Source organism: Amia ocellicauda, chromosome 5 (genome assembly GCF_036373705.1).
Source record: "Amia ocellicauda isolate fAmiCal2 chromosome 5, fAmiCal2.hap1, whole genome shotgun sequence".
NCBI lineage: Eukaryota > Metazoa > Chordata > Actinopteri > Amiiformes > Amiidae > Amia > Amia ocellicauda.
Genome location: NC_089854.1, coordinates 32,587,836 through 32,603,018, shown reverse-complemented (window position 1 = coordinate 32,603,018; position 15,183 = coordinate 32,587,836). Strand labels below are relative to the sequence as shown.

Below are 15,183 nucleotides of genomic sequence, written 5' to 3'. Positions count from 1 at the left end.
TGACAGAACTGTGGATCATTTCTTTAAAGGCAGTGATGATGCTTTGCAGTATAGGGAAGATATATACAGTGTTTAATTGCCTTAACTTGAATTTGAAGTTATTTTGTTTTGGTTTAAGTTATTCTGATACCTGTGCAATATACAACAAATCATAAGTTGTTAGATTCTGCTGAGAGTGCTGAGTGGACACAGCTGCCTAAAAGTGAGATGTAAACCTCACAGGTTTACTTTTCCAACCAAGTTCACTCACAAGCCAGCCGCCAGCATCGGTGTCCATGTCACAGTAGACACTAATGGAATTGCCGTCCTTTGTAGTACCACTTGGTTGTCGTGTTCCCCTGATCAAGCAGGTCCTAACAGTTCTCAGGCTCTGAGAGGACAACAACAGCACACTGACAGTGGATTGGACCTCTCTCCCACATGCACACACTTCAATTTCATATGCCTGGTACTTTTTGTTCCTTTTTCAACAATAAAATTTCATCTTTTTTTCCTCAGGTATGCGCTGCTGCAACAAATTGTCTCTGTAAGAATGCCTTGAGTAATGATAGTCTAACAACAGTAATGTATAAAACCTGATTAAGTTATTCTGTATGTATATTATAGTGTATGTACAGTGAGGGAAAAAAGTATTTGATCCTCTGCTGATTTTGTACGTTTGCCCACTGACAAATAAATTATCAGTCTATAATTTTAATGGTAGGTGTATTTTAACAGTGAGAGACAGAATAACAACAGAAAAATCCAGAAAAACGCATTTCAAAAAATTATAAATTGATTTGCATGTTAATGAGTGAAATAAGTATTTGATCCCCTTTCAATCAGCAAGATTTCTGGCTCCCAGGTGTCTTTTATACAGGTAACGAGCTGAGATTAAGAGTACTCTCTTAAAGGGAGTGCTCCTAATCTCAGCTTGTTACCTGTATAAAAGACACCTGTCCACAGAAGCAATCAATCAATCAGATTCCAAACTCTCCACCATGGCCAAGACCAAAGAGCTGTCCAAGGATGTCAGGGACAAGATTGTAGACCTACACAAGGCTGGCATGGGCTACAAGACCATCACCAAGCAGCTTGGTGAGAAGGTGACAACAGTTGGTGCGATTATTCGCAAATGGAAGAAACACAAAATAACTGTCAGTCTCCCTCGGTCTGGGGCTCCATGCAAGATCTCACCTCGTGGAGTTTCAATGATCATGAGAACGGTGAGGAATCAGCCCAGAACTACACCGGAGGATCTTGTTAATGATCTCAAGGCAGCTGGGACCATAGTCAGCAAGAAAACAATTGGTAACACACTACGCCGTGAAGGACTGAAATCCTGCAGCGCCTGCAAGGTCCCCCTGCTCAAGAAAGCACATGTACAGGCCCTTCTGAAGTTTGCCAATGAACATCTGAATGATTCAGAGGAGAACTGGGTGAAAGTGTTGTTGTCAGATGAGACCAAAATCATGCTCTTTGGCATCAACTCAACTCGCCGTGTTTGGAGGAGGAGGAATGACCCCAAGAACACCATCCCCACCGTCAAACATGGAGGTGGAAACCTTATGCTTTGGGGGTGTTTTTCTGCTAAGGAGACAGGACAACTGCACCGCATCAAAGGGACGATGGACGGGGCCATGTACCGTCAAATGTTGGGTGAGAAACTCCTTCCCTCAGCCAGGGCATTGAAAATGGGTCGTGGATGAGTATTCCAGCATGACAATGACCCAAAACACACAGCCAAGGCAACAAAGGAGTGGCTCAAGAAGAAGCACATTAAGGTCCTGGAGTGACCTGGCCAGTCTCCAGACCTTAATCCCATAGAAAATCTGTGGAGGGAGCTGAAGGTTCGAGTTGCCAAACGTCAGCCTCGAAACCTTAATGACTTGGAGAGGATTTGCAAAGAGGAGTGGGACAAAATCCCTCCTGAGATGTGTGCAAACCTGGTGGCCAACTAGAAGAAACGTCTGACCTCTGTGATTGCCAACAAGGGTTTTGCCACCAAGTACTAAGTCGAAGGGGTCAAATACTTATTTCCCTCATCAACATGCAAATCAATTCATAACTTTTTTGAAATGCGTTTTTTTGGATTTTTTTGTTGTTATTCTGTCTCTCACTGTTAAAATACACCTACCATTAAAATTATAGACTGATAATTTCTTTGTCAGTAGGCAAACGTACAAAATCAGCAGGGGATCAAATACTTTTTTCCCTCACTGTATATCTCACAGAAAATTAAGCAAAGAATTTACTGCTGTGCCAGAATTGTAGCCCTTTAACCTGTAAGCAGATCTTACAATAGTCTTCTTTAGAAGACAACTACTCTTTACTGCTGTTAGCATTTAGACAGACAACTAACTATTGGTATTTGTTTACTATGATTAACACATACAAATCAAGTGTCAATGTACACTACCGGTCAAAAGTTTTTTCAGTTTTCATTGAAATGTACGCAGTTTAATATTTTTGACTGAAATTGAAGCTTAGAACAAATCAAGAATTGAAGATAAAAAGAAAAAAGGGCAGCAAATCTGTGTGCTTCTCTTTAATCCTATGTGTACTCTTCACTGTTGTGTTGTTTGCCAAGTGTTTGGTATCCCATGAAAACTGAGATTCTCAGCTTTCTAACGATGTGAAACATGGTTTTTATTTTTGGAAAAATGCCATGGAAATCCTCTAACTCTTCTTCAGATTTGGTTAATAGTTCTATTGTTTCATAATAAGTATAAAAATAAATACATCATATTGTGATCAATTTATTCATGGTAGTTCATGGCTTTGTGATCAATTAATCCTTCATGTTTGGTAAGAGAAAGTAATATAGATGTCTAAGGTGTCATTGCTTTCTCTTTAATAAAAATGCTTCACATTACTGTTATTTTAGAAAACCCATGCAGAAATACAGATTTTATGTTGCAGAACATACACTCGGTAAATTATACTATAAATATCAGTATATAGAGCATATCCCTGTACTTATTTTGAAGTACTGTAAATGTCCAATTCAGCAATCTTTGGTGTGTTTTGGTGCTGCATTTTGTTCCTGTCCTGTGAACACTGTCTCTGTATTGACAGTTAAATGTTACCAACTGATGTAGTTCCAGCCTCCAGACACTGGGGTGCGATGTCCACACAGTACACAAGACTGGAGTACACTCACCTTGGTCTAATCATTACATTACAGATGAAACATCGGGGTGATTTCATTGACAGTATTGTGTGAGTGGCTGTAAATTTTTAAACATTTCTGTTATTATTTACAGATAAGCTGTAACTTAAATTTATATTACATAATTGTGTGTTGATATTGATTGTAATTTGGTGTCATTAGGTCAATTGCAACTAATTACAATGCTGCTTACTAATTGCAGATGATCCCATTCTTAGTAAGCGGCTCCGTACAGGGCAAGAAGTCTGGGCAGTTATTCTTATACACAATTGGGGGAGGTTGATAATTAGTAAAATCTCAATACAAAAGTTAATACAATTAAATAGAAAAGTATTACTAAAGCTAATAAAAAATTAAGCCTAATATTCCCGGGCTAAAATTTATTTTATTTATTTATTTCCCTCTAGCTATAACCCCGTCCAAAGAAAACCCCACATCCCTGCTGCTGGAGGAAGGGCCACCCTGGAGAGACAGGTAAGGTGCACAATCACTAGCTTCAGTTATGCAAGCTCTAGTTCTAATCGCCAGTTTCCTTTCCCACAGCTGCCGCCACTGCCAGAGCACCAGGTCACAGGACAGCTGAGAATATATTGAAAGCTCTACAGGAATTATTACTCAGATGGAATTGTAATGCAATATTATATTAATAACATGGAGTTATAATACAATTGTGCTGTATGTAGCCTATAGCTGACTTTGTATATAGTAAATGCCAATATAGTACATTAGTATACCATGCCCAGGCAGGGCTGTGTTCAGCGCTGAGAGTTGCAACTCAGGACCGCAGCTCTGTACAGCGGGGTGGTATTTGAGGCACTGGGTCCGAACGTCTAAAGTATTAAATGTTTAGTCTAGATAATGTTTTTGGGTCTCATTTGGGGATATAAAGTGCAATGAGAAATAGAATTTAGCATTAGGAATATATTTTGTTTGCCATAAATACGTCTTGAGTTTAAATTAAATCATAGCATATGTATATATATATATATATATATATATATATATATATATATATATATATATACACTCACCTAAAGGATTATTAGGAACACCTGATTAATTTCTCATTAATGCAATTATCTAACCAACCAATCACATGGCAGTTGCTTCACTGCATTTAGGGGTGTGGTCCTGGTCAAGACAATCTCCTGAACTCCAAACTGAATGTCTGAATGGGAAAGAAAGGTGATTTAAGCAATTTTGAGCGTGGCATGGTTGTTGGTGCCAGACGGGCCGGTCTGAGTATTTCACAATCTGCTCAGTTACTGGGATTTTCACGCACAACCATTTCTAGGGTTTACAAAGAATGGTGTGAAAAGGGAAAAACATCCAGTATGCGGCAGTCCTGTGGGCGAAAATGCCTTGTTGATGCTAGAGGTCAGAGGAGAATGGGCCGACTGATTCAAGCTGATAGAAGAGCAACTTTGACTGAAATAACCACTCGTTACAACCGAGGTATTCAGCAAAGCATTTGTGAAGCCACAACACGTACAACCTTGAGGCGGATGGGCTACAACAGCAGAAGACCCCACCGGGTACCACTCATCTCCACTAGAAATAGGAAAAAGAGGCTACAATTTGCACAAGCTCACCAAAATTGGACAGTTGAAGACTGGAAAAATGTTGCCTGGTCTGATGAGTCTCGATTTCTGTTGAGACATTCAGATGGTAGAGTCAGAATTTGGCGTAAACAGAATGAGAACATGGATCCATCATGCCTTGTTACCACTGTGCAGGCTGGTGGTGGTGGTGTAATGGTGTGGGGGATGTTTTCTTGGCACACTTTAGGCCCCTTAGTGCCAATTGGGCATCGTTTAAATGCCACGGCCTACCTGAGCATTGTTTCTGACCATGTCCATCCCTTTATGACCACCATGTACCCATCGTCTGATGGCTACTTCCAGCAGGATAATGCACCATGTCACAAAGGTCGAATCATTTCAAATTGGTTTCTTGAACATGACAATGAGTTCACTGTACTAAACTGGCCCCCATAGTCACCAGATCTCAACCCAATAGAGCATCTTTGGGATGTGGTGGAACGGGAGCTTCGTGCCCTGGATGTGCATCCCACAAATCTCCATCAACTGCAAGATGCTATCCTATCAATATGGGCCAACATTTCTAAAGAATGCTTTCAGCACCTTGTTGAATCAATGCCACGTAGAATTAAGGCAGTTCTGAAGGCGAAAGGGGGTCAAACACAGTATTAGTATGGTGTTCCTAATAATCCTTTAGGTGAGTGTATATATATATTGTAGCGATCTCGGGTCTGGAGGTCGATGAAGAAATGAAGAAATGTAAAACAAAAGATTTCAAACAAAACCTAGACTTTAATGAAAATACAGGGAGGTACCTCAACTTTCCCTCCAAGCTATCTCTCCTCAGAACATCACTCAGGTCTGCTTTTGTCTACGCCTCTCTTCCAACTCTCCGAGCGGCGTGTCACCATCACCTAATATACCCCCGGGCCACATGACTTCCACCCGCCAATCACCACTCTGGGGATCAGCTAGTCTTACACGAAAAAGGTTAATACTCAGCTGATTAAACTGTGCCAGCACCGGGACGATTGCCGTAGGAAATACTCTGTCCTATCTGCCGCTCACGACCACCTGCGCTTGACCCCAGTCGTCTTCTGTATTGTCACTCTCTGTGGCTTATTCCTGATTTATACATACATGCGTTCGCATAGGCGTCTACCAACATACTTGAACGTAACGTTGACGCATGGATAGGGGGCAGTGTTGCATTTACACATCACAATCTACAGAGAACAAAACCCATTTTCTATGGTGCAACTGATTGTATGGATGTAAATCAACACATACTGTTAATGACATGTTACAGAAACTACATACACACACACACAAATTGCCATATTGCATCCTGTATGTGCAGATGTATATTGTCTTGCTATAGTTGGCTAGAAACTTAACACTAGAACCACCATAGCCGCTTTTTCAATTCAAAATTAAATCTCTTTGCGTATGTGAATTTCTACCACATATCCGTTCTTATGTTACTAAATATTTGAATTAAATATATATATGGCCAGTTGTGTAGCTTAATCATGACAGGCCCAGGTGCCAACAAAAATACGGGCCCCTATTACCAGAGAAGCAGCAATATAGCCAATACAGTCAGCACCATGGACAGCGGTCAGAAATTAACCCATATAAGTTGATCAGCACCATGGAAAGCACAAAGTGGTCAAAAAACACCCTGTTTTATCTGCAAATAATATGCAATAGCCTATATTATAAAACATAAATATATAGATCAATCTCTTGACAGAAACACCAAAACACAGCTAATGACCCAGTACATGCTCGCTGAAGTTATGCACAGCAGCAAAACTGGCATACCAGTATTTCAAATGATCTGCCTCCCGCAGAGGCCTGTAGCAAAAACACCAGCAAATCAATCAAGTGGAGCATGCCTTTTAACAGTATATGATGCGTATGTGCTTACTATTATTCTTATAGCCTAGTTAAACATATAGGCTATGATGACAAGGAAATGGCTCAGCGGCCGTGCACCAGAACATGGTTTCCAAAGACAGATCTAGCATAGTCGTAGATTGACAAGCAATGTAAATTAATCTCAATAAAGCTTGATTTATATAGGCTGTCAGGGTAGCCTGCCCTATAAAAATATAAGCTTACTTATTCATTTGATTGGCATTCAATGGGCCTTGCGCTCTGCGAAGTCATTAACTATGACATTCAAATCCATGGTCCTGGCCCTGGTGTTTTCAATGGACAGAATGGCCAGCCCACTCTCTCTCTCCTGTCCCATGCTGCTCCTCAGATATGATTTTATTATTTTCAGTTTGGAAAATGAGTGCTCAGCACTGGCTAACGGGCAGAGTCATAAAAAAAGAGCATCGCTGTAACTACTTCCCCAAATGTAGCAATGACTGAATTGTAATCCACAATGTACATCTTGGCCAGGTCTCTCTCTGTAGTGTGCTTTGCTATTTCCTTCTTAAAACAGGCTGTGAAAGAGAATAACTGGCCAGGGAAGCTTGCTGATATATCTTTGATGTAATGTTCAGCCAGGCGGCTGGCGTAGAGTGCATCATCATCTGCTTTGGCCAGGGTAGTGGGATGCATGGAGTCAAACAGACTCGATGTTACCCGCAGACTTTAAAATCTGTTTTACAGCTGGTGGATAACGATGTCAAGGTTTGCATTAAAAACATTGACTCTAAACTACTCTCCCCATCAGAAAGTCGCTCATCCTCGCATAGCAAAATGACACCTCGCCTTTCTTCTCTGAGTGTCTTCAAATGTGTTCTGAGCCCCCCATTTGTCGGCAAGGGTCTTTGCAGTGACTTTTGCCTTCTCAAAATTCTGTTGGAATCCAGACAGGACCTCTATCATATCCTTGAGTAGGTTGACTGCCCTGTGCAGGTCTGCGTCTTTGACCTGTAGCATTTTGGAGACAACGTTCAGATTTTCTAAAACCTTAGTCTGCAGAAAGACTAAAATAATAAAAATACATTTTTCAATTTTCATTTTCAGTGCTACTGCATCATCCCTCACTTAAATGCACAATCTTGGTGAGGGCCTTCATTACGTCCACATATCTGTATCTCAGGGCGGCAAGGGAATCATATCTAGATTATCTTTTTCTGATGCAAAATCCAATATTATTATTATTTATATTTCTTGGCAAACGGCCTTATCCAGGGCGACATACAACATACACCGATCAGCCATAACATTATGACTACCTGCCTAATATTGTGTAGGTCCCCCTTTTGCTGCCAAAACAGCCCTAACCTGTCGTGGCATGGACTCCACTAGACCTCTGAAGGTGTGCTGTGGTATCTGGCACAGAGACTTTAGCAGCAAATCCTTTAAATCCTGTAAGTTGCGAGGTGGCAACACCTTTCCATCAGAACCAGCATAAGCTTTTTCAGCAATTTGGGCTACAATAGCTCGTCTGTTGGATCAGACCACACGGACCAGCCTTCGCTCCCCACATGCATCAATGAGCCTTGGCCGCTCATGACCCTGTCGCCGGTTCACCGCTTTTGATAGGTACTGACCACTGCAGACCGGGAACACCCCACAAGAGCTGCAGTTTTGGAGATGCTCTGACCCAGTCATCTAGCCATCACAATATGGCCCTTGTCAAAGTCGTTCAGATCCTTATGCTTGCCCATTTTTCCTGCTTCTGACTTTGAGGACAAACTGTCCACTTGCTGCCTAATATATCCCACCCACTGACAGGTGCCATGATAACACGATTATCAGTGTTATTCACTTCACCTGTCAGTGGTCATAATGTTATGGCTGATTGGTGTATATACACTCACCTAAAGGATTATTAGGAACACCATACTAATACTGTGTTTGACCCCCTTTCGCCTTCAGAATTGCCTTAATTCTACGTGGCATTGATTCAACAAGGTGCTGAAAGCATTCTTTAGAAATGTTGGCCCATATTGATAGGATAGCATCTTGCAGTTGATGGAGATTTGTGGGATGCCCATCCAAGGCATGAAGCTCCCATTCCACCACATCCCAAAGATGCTCTATTGGGTTGAGATCTGGTGACTGTGGGGGCCAGTTTAGTACAGTGAACTCATTGTCATGTTCAAGAAACCAATTTGAAATGATTCGACCTTTGTGACATGGTGCATTACCCTGCTGGAAGTAGCCATCAGAGGATGGGTACATGGTTGTCATAAAGGGATGGACATGGTCAGAAACAATGCTCAGGTAGGCCGTGGCATTTAAACGATGCCCAATTGGCACTAAGGGGCCTAAGGTGTGCCAAGAAAACATCCCCCACACCATTACACCACCACCACCAGCCTGCACAGTGGTAACAAGGCATGATGGATCCATGTTCTCATTCTGTTTACGCCAAAGTCTGACTCTACCATCTGAATGTCTCAACAGAAATCGAGACTCATCAGACCAGGCAACATTTTTCCAGTCTTCAACTGTCCAATTTTGGTGAGCTTGTGCAAATTGTAGCCTCTTTTTCCTATTTGTAGTGGAGATGAGTGGTACCCGGTGGGGTCTTCTGCTGTTGTAGCCCATCCGCCTCAAGGTTGTACGTGTTGTGGCTTCACAAATGCTTTGCTGCATACCTCGGTTGTAACGAGTGGTTATTTCAGTCAAAGTTGCTCTTCTATCAGCTTGAATCAGTCGGCCCATTCTCCTCTGACCTCTAGCATCAACAAGGCATTTTCGCCCACAGGACTGCCGCATACTGGATGTTTTTCCCTTTTCACACCATTCTTTGTAAACCCTAGAAATGGTTGTGCATGAAAATCCCAGTAACTGAGCAGATTGTGAAATACTCAGACCGGCCCGTCTAGCACCAACAACCATGCCACGCTCAAAATTGCTTAAATCACCTTTCTTTCCCATTCAAACATTCAGTTTGGAGTTCAGGAGATTGTCTTGACCAGGACCACACCCCTAAATGCATTGAAGCAACTGCCATGTGATTGGTTGGTTAGATAATTGCATTAATGAGAAATTGAACAGGTGTTCCTAATAATCCTTTAGGTGAGTATATATATATATATATATTGAGACAATGAAGACAATGAATGTCTGTCACGGGAGGTGCGTGACTGAGCCAATTAATCACTGATTAGTTAATTATTGTATTTATTTATTTCACTTTTATATTGTTGCGTGCACTTTAAATTGATTGTCTATTTTCATTTATGAAGCATGTTTTTTGGCTTCCTTATTTTGGTTTTATTATTTTCAGTGTTGTATTGGGTTATTGGGTTTCTAATTGTTTTATTGTTTGGCTCAGCACATGCCGCGAGATACATTCTCAGCTGGACCTACCTGCATAATCTCTCCTGATCACCTTCACCTGCGCCCTGGTTCTCCGCTTTAGTATTTAAGCTGAGAGGGATCCTTCAGAGGGAGACAGCTCATGAGGTGGTGAGCAGCAGGACGCAGAAACCCAGCCAGTGCTGGAGAGGAGCAGCGGAGACTGCGGGGCTGATGAATGCCTTACCTTTGGTGGATTACAAATAGTACAACGGAGACTTTGAACCCGGAAACGGCGACGGGAGATACTATGGATGGGCAGCAGAGCAGTGACGACGAGAGCTTCAAGCAGCTAAGGTAATGAGTTTTTGCTGACTGTATGCGCCAGAGAGTGGTAATTAGTAAGAGCACGAGTGAAGTGACTTTGAATGTGGAAATGAAGAGCCATACGCAATAGTACTGTTGAACGGTTTTATTTGGAGCTGGGTGCATCCACTCTCCCCTGGTTTTCTATTTCCAGTCTGCGGCTGTCCGTTTGGCCAACGTGGCGCAGTTGGGCTGTGAAGAGGGAAGCGCATGAGAAGTAGAACTGACTTACCTGAGTGACCGGAGTGTTGATCGTACCTACGAGAGAGAAGAGCTATTTGTGTCTTTTGTTTACTAGATATAACTGCATAGAACTAGTAGTTTTATAGGATTTTAGAAGTCGTCTTTTCCTTATTTTTTTGGGGATATATTATTGGGCAGGGTTTTTAGCGCTTTTGCCCTTTTATATTAAAGGCGGTTTTCTACATTTATTCTATATAATTCTGTGCAATCATCCAGGACAGTCTTCAAGCCCTGTCTGGAGCTCTGTTAAATATTGTTACATCTTACCTGCCCGTGTGAGTGTCGAGCCTGCCGGGGGGAACATTAGTGGGTAGACGAGTTCCTCCCTCGTATACCAAAGGAGGTGGCGTGGTCGGATAGCGTAGTCGCCCCTAAGCACCCACTAGGGTGTGACATGTCCATTAACTGGTAAAATACAAATCAAGACAATGTCTTGGATATTAGTTAGATAAAAAGTAAAGAGATAAGCACATTGTTTTGACAGCTCCACAAAAAAATAACCCTTTTTACACTAGGAAGTAAAGTTGATTTGGTAAACGCAGTAGATATGATGCTGCTGATGACTATATATGTGCTATACTAAAATAATTTGTGAGAAATTGGAACCAAGATTATTATTGGTTTTTAATTACCCCTATACTGGAAACCTTGGAAATGGAAATTGTGCGAATGTCAACTACTGTACATGTGATGGAGATTGAACAATTGGATATTTTAAAATTTTCATATGAGTTTAAGTGGTATTTGAGCTCCCCCTCCCCAACATTATTTCTAAGATAAAAAAAAAAATGTGCAGTAAGAAATACAAATAAATATTCAGCACAAAACTGTTTCAGTTCTTTTAATTTTGCAGTGAAAAGACCGCAGACATTACTTCATGAGGTGCAATGTTGTGAAAGTTAACATGACAAAAATGTTCTGATTGTTCAACATCATGGCAAAGGTGGAAATACAATCACCGTCAACATAAAATCACTTACAAGAACAACAAAACCTACACATTGTTAGATGCAGGGGCGATCATGGAATTATATTCAGATGTCTGTCTAAGATTTAGCTATGAATTAGTTTGCCAATTCTAATAATAGTCATTACGACAGGCTACTTTAAATAAAATAACATGTTAGCAGTTTAAATGAACAGTTTAAGTGTTGTGTACAATACCAAACAAGAAAGACCTCTAGTATTTTGGTAAACCTTATTTTGTGCATTTCTTTTTTGTGTGCTGTTCTCAGTTTTTGATTTCTTTATTGTGCTTGAGTTAAACCCGCAGTTCAGTGAAAGATCTTCCTTTAGAACTTAATTTCCTGGAGCAGAAAACTGCAGTTAGCTTGATATGTGATCCTTGTGTGAATGTTTAAATTCTGTAACTTGTGGTAGATTTTCATGCAAAGCCACAATAGTACATAATCTTGGTGCCATGCAAACACTCACTGCAATATTCAGTCCTGTTTTCTGACAGATATTTCTTAAGCTATGGAAATAATTAAATTTTATAGAAATTTTCATTTTGTCTCCAGCACTACACACACGCAAACATGAATAGACATTGATTTTCTGTAACGCTCTTCAGGAGATAACTATGATAGGATTTGTGAAACATCAAAATCACCAGATGTCAGAAAGAAAATATACCTATATGACAAGCACTAGAGAATATAAGCTTTTCCTCAGTGGTGCACAGAGACATGATCACTCTGCGAGGTCTGATTTTCATCTTCGTAAACTTCAGGGAGTAATGGGAGACTCCAGGCGAATGGATTCTGTAGCTGCCAGGGGAATGATATCCGACGCGTCTGTGGTGTCCATGTCACAGTAGACACGGATGGAAGTGCCGTCCTTTGTGTATACTGTGTACCAGCCAGAGATTGTGTTTCCTGCATGAAGCAGCATCTTGCAGTTCCCAGGTCCTGAGAAGACAACACCGGCACACTGACATTGGACTGGACCTCTCTCGCACATGCACACACTTCAATTTCACATGCAAGATACTTTTTGTTCATTTCTTAACAATACAATTTTACAATGTGCTCAACATTTTATCAGTTGATATTATCTTTCTCTCGGGTATGTACTACAACAAATTGTCTGTGTAAGAATACCTGATGTAATCTTAGACTAACAACAGCAATGCCCAACACATGATAAGAATAATATTTTGTGTGTTTTCTATCACAGAAAATAAAACAATGGATTTACTGATGTACCACAATTGTAGCCCTTTAATCTGAAGTTAGACCTGAACCTTCTAAAGGCAACTACTCCTTACTGCTATTGCTAGCATTTGCTTTAAGGGTAGAACCAACCATTGGTGTTTTTATACATATGATTTTCACATTTAGACGTAATAAGTATATTTTTCACTGTATGTGTATGTTCCTTCAGGATGTAAATCAAATCATATACACAATTCTAACATTATTCTGGAGAAATCTCAATTCCTAGCAACCCAAAAAACCTGAAAAATAGTTCACTACACTGCCACAGATCAAAGAGGTTACAGGCAGGCAAGACACCTGTCTGCAGTGGTGCTGACCAGGACCAACACCTTTGATGTTAGCAGGAACATTGCCTTGGTTCTTCCTTTCCGAGAGACTGAAGTGGCTTCTTATTTCAGTGTGTTTGAGTGTGTGGTGGGTAAGGCTCAAGAGGTTATTTCGGCCCTCTCTCTTGAAGACGTTACAGCTTCTCTTCGCTGGCCCAGGGATGTTTGGCCCATCCTGTTACAATGCAAATTAGTGGGTAAGGCTCAAGAGGTTATTTCGGCCCTCTCTCTTGAAGACATTACGATACTGTAAAGGCCACAGTACTGTGGGCATACAGTGCATCCGGAAAGTATTCACAGCGCTTCACTTTTTCCACATTTTGTTATGTTACAGCCTTATTCCAAAATTGATTAAATTCATTATTTTCCTCAAAATTATTCACACCCTTTGCCATGACACTCAAAATTGAGCTCAGGTGCATCCTGTTTCCACTGATCATCCTTGAGATGTTTCTAATTGATTGGAGTCCACCTGTGGTAAATTCAGTTGATTGGACATGATTTGGAAAGGCACACGCCTGTCTATATAAGGTCCCACAGTTAACAGTGCATGTCAGAGCACAAACTAAGCCATGGAGTCCAAGGAATTGTCTGTAGACCTCCAAGACAGGATTGTATCGAGGCACAGATCTGGGGAAGGGTACAGAAAAATGTCTGCAGCATTGAAGGTCCCAATGAGCACAGTGGCCTCCATCATCCATAAATGGAAGAAGTTTGGAACCACCAGGACTCTTCCTAGAGCTGGCCGCCTGGCCAAACTGAGCGATCGGGGGAGAAGGGCCTTAGTCAGGGAGGTGACCAAGAACTACAGTGCGTCTCTGTGGAGAGAGGAGAACCTTGCAGAAGAAGCATGGTGGTGGCAACATCATGCTGTAGGGATGTTTTTCAGCGGCAGGAACTGGGAGACTAGGTAGGATCGAGGGAAAGATGAATGCAGCAATGTACAGAGACATCCTTGATGAAAACCTGCTCCAGAGATCTCTGGACCTCAGACTGGTGCGAAGGTTCATCTTCCAATAGGACAATGACCCTAAGCACACAGCCAAGATAACAAAGGAGTGGCTACAGGACAACTCTGTGAATGTCCTTGAGTGGCCCAGCCAGAGCCCAGACTTGAACCCGATTGAACATCTCTGGAGAGACTCGGAGCCCCACAGAGCGGCGCTCCTGCTTTTACTGCCACAGGGCCGGACACGTGATCGCAGATTGTCTGACGCTGAAATGGAAACCCCGTTCCCCGCTTGTGTGGTGACGCGGGCTCAGTCTCGCCGGTGGGGGAGTGAGATTGGTTTAGCCGACACGGTGCTCGCCGGTGATTGTGTCCAGTCTCCCCCTCCTGTGCTGTGCCGTCTGTGTGTCCCGACACAGGTAGTGTGAGTGTGGCTGATAGTACTTACGAGGTAAAGTTGCCAGCTACTCATGAGAATCTTATAGCCGCTCAGACAAATGATGGTAGCCTTGCTAAATGTTTTTCCCTTGTCACTAATCAGAAAGATGCTAATACTGAGAAAGTAGCTTACTTTCCGGAAAGTGTTCTTTTGATGCGTAAGTGGACTCCCCTTGCTGGTACTGACACTGACTGGAGTACTGTGTTTCAGATTGTTGTCCCTACTGCATTCCGTCCACAGGTTTTGTCTCTGGCTCATGATGTTCCATGGTCCGGTCATTTGGGCGTCACTAAGACATATGACCGTCTTCTTCAGCATTTCTTTTGGCCGGGCATGAAAGCGGATGTGGTTCAGTATTGCCGTACTTGCCATGTTTGTCAGGAAAACTGAACCAGGTCATTCCTCCGGCTCCTCTCTATCCTATTCCTGTTATGGGAGAGCCATTTGAGCGTGTCATAATTTATTGTGTTGGCCCGTTACCTAGGACTAAGTCGGGTAATCAGTTTTTATTAACAATCATGTGCGCTGCGACAAGGTATCCAGAGGCTATCCCCTTCAGTAAAATTACGGCCAAAGCCATCGTAAAAGCGTTAATTAAATACTTTTGGCTTTCTGAAAGTAGTCCAGACCAATTATGGTACTAATTTGATCTCAAAGTTGTTTGAGAGTGTGTTAAAGTCTTTGTCTGTGGTACATTTTCCAGTACTTACCACCCCAAAAGCCAGGGTGCTT

At 41.8% G+C, this 15,183-nt stretch overlaps 1 long non-coding RNA gene across 1 annotated transcript; it reads left to right on the top strand.

The window, feature by feature from the left end:
- Positions 1-2,171: 2,171 nt before the first annotated feature.
- Positions 2,172-11,334, top strand: LOC136750072 (uncharacterized). Its single transcript, XR_010816821.1, has 4 exons — positions 2,172-3,201; positions 3,559-3,625; positions 9,947-10,266; positions 10,430-11,334. It is a non-coding gene; the product is annotated as an uncharacterized LOC136750072 (long non-coding RNA).
- The last annotated feature ends 3,849 nt before the right edge of the window (positions 11,335-15,183 follow it).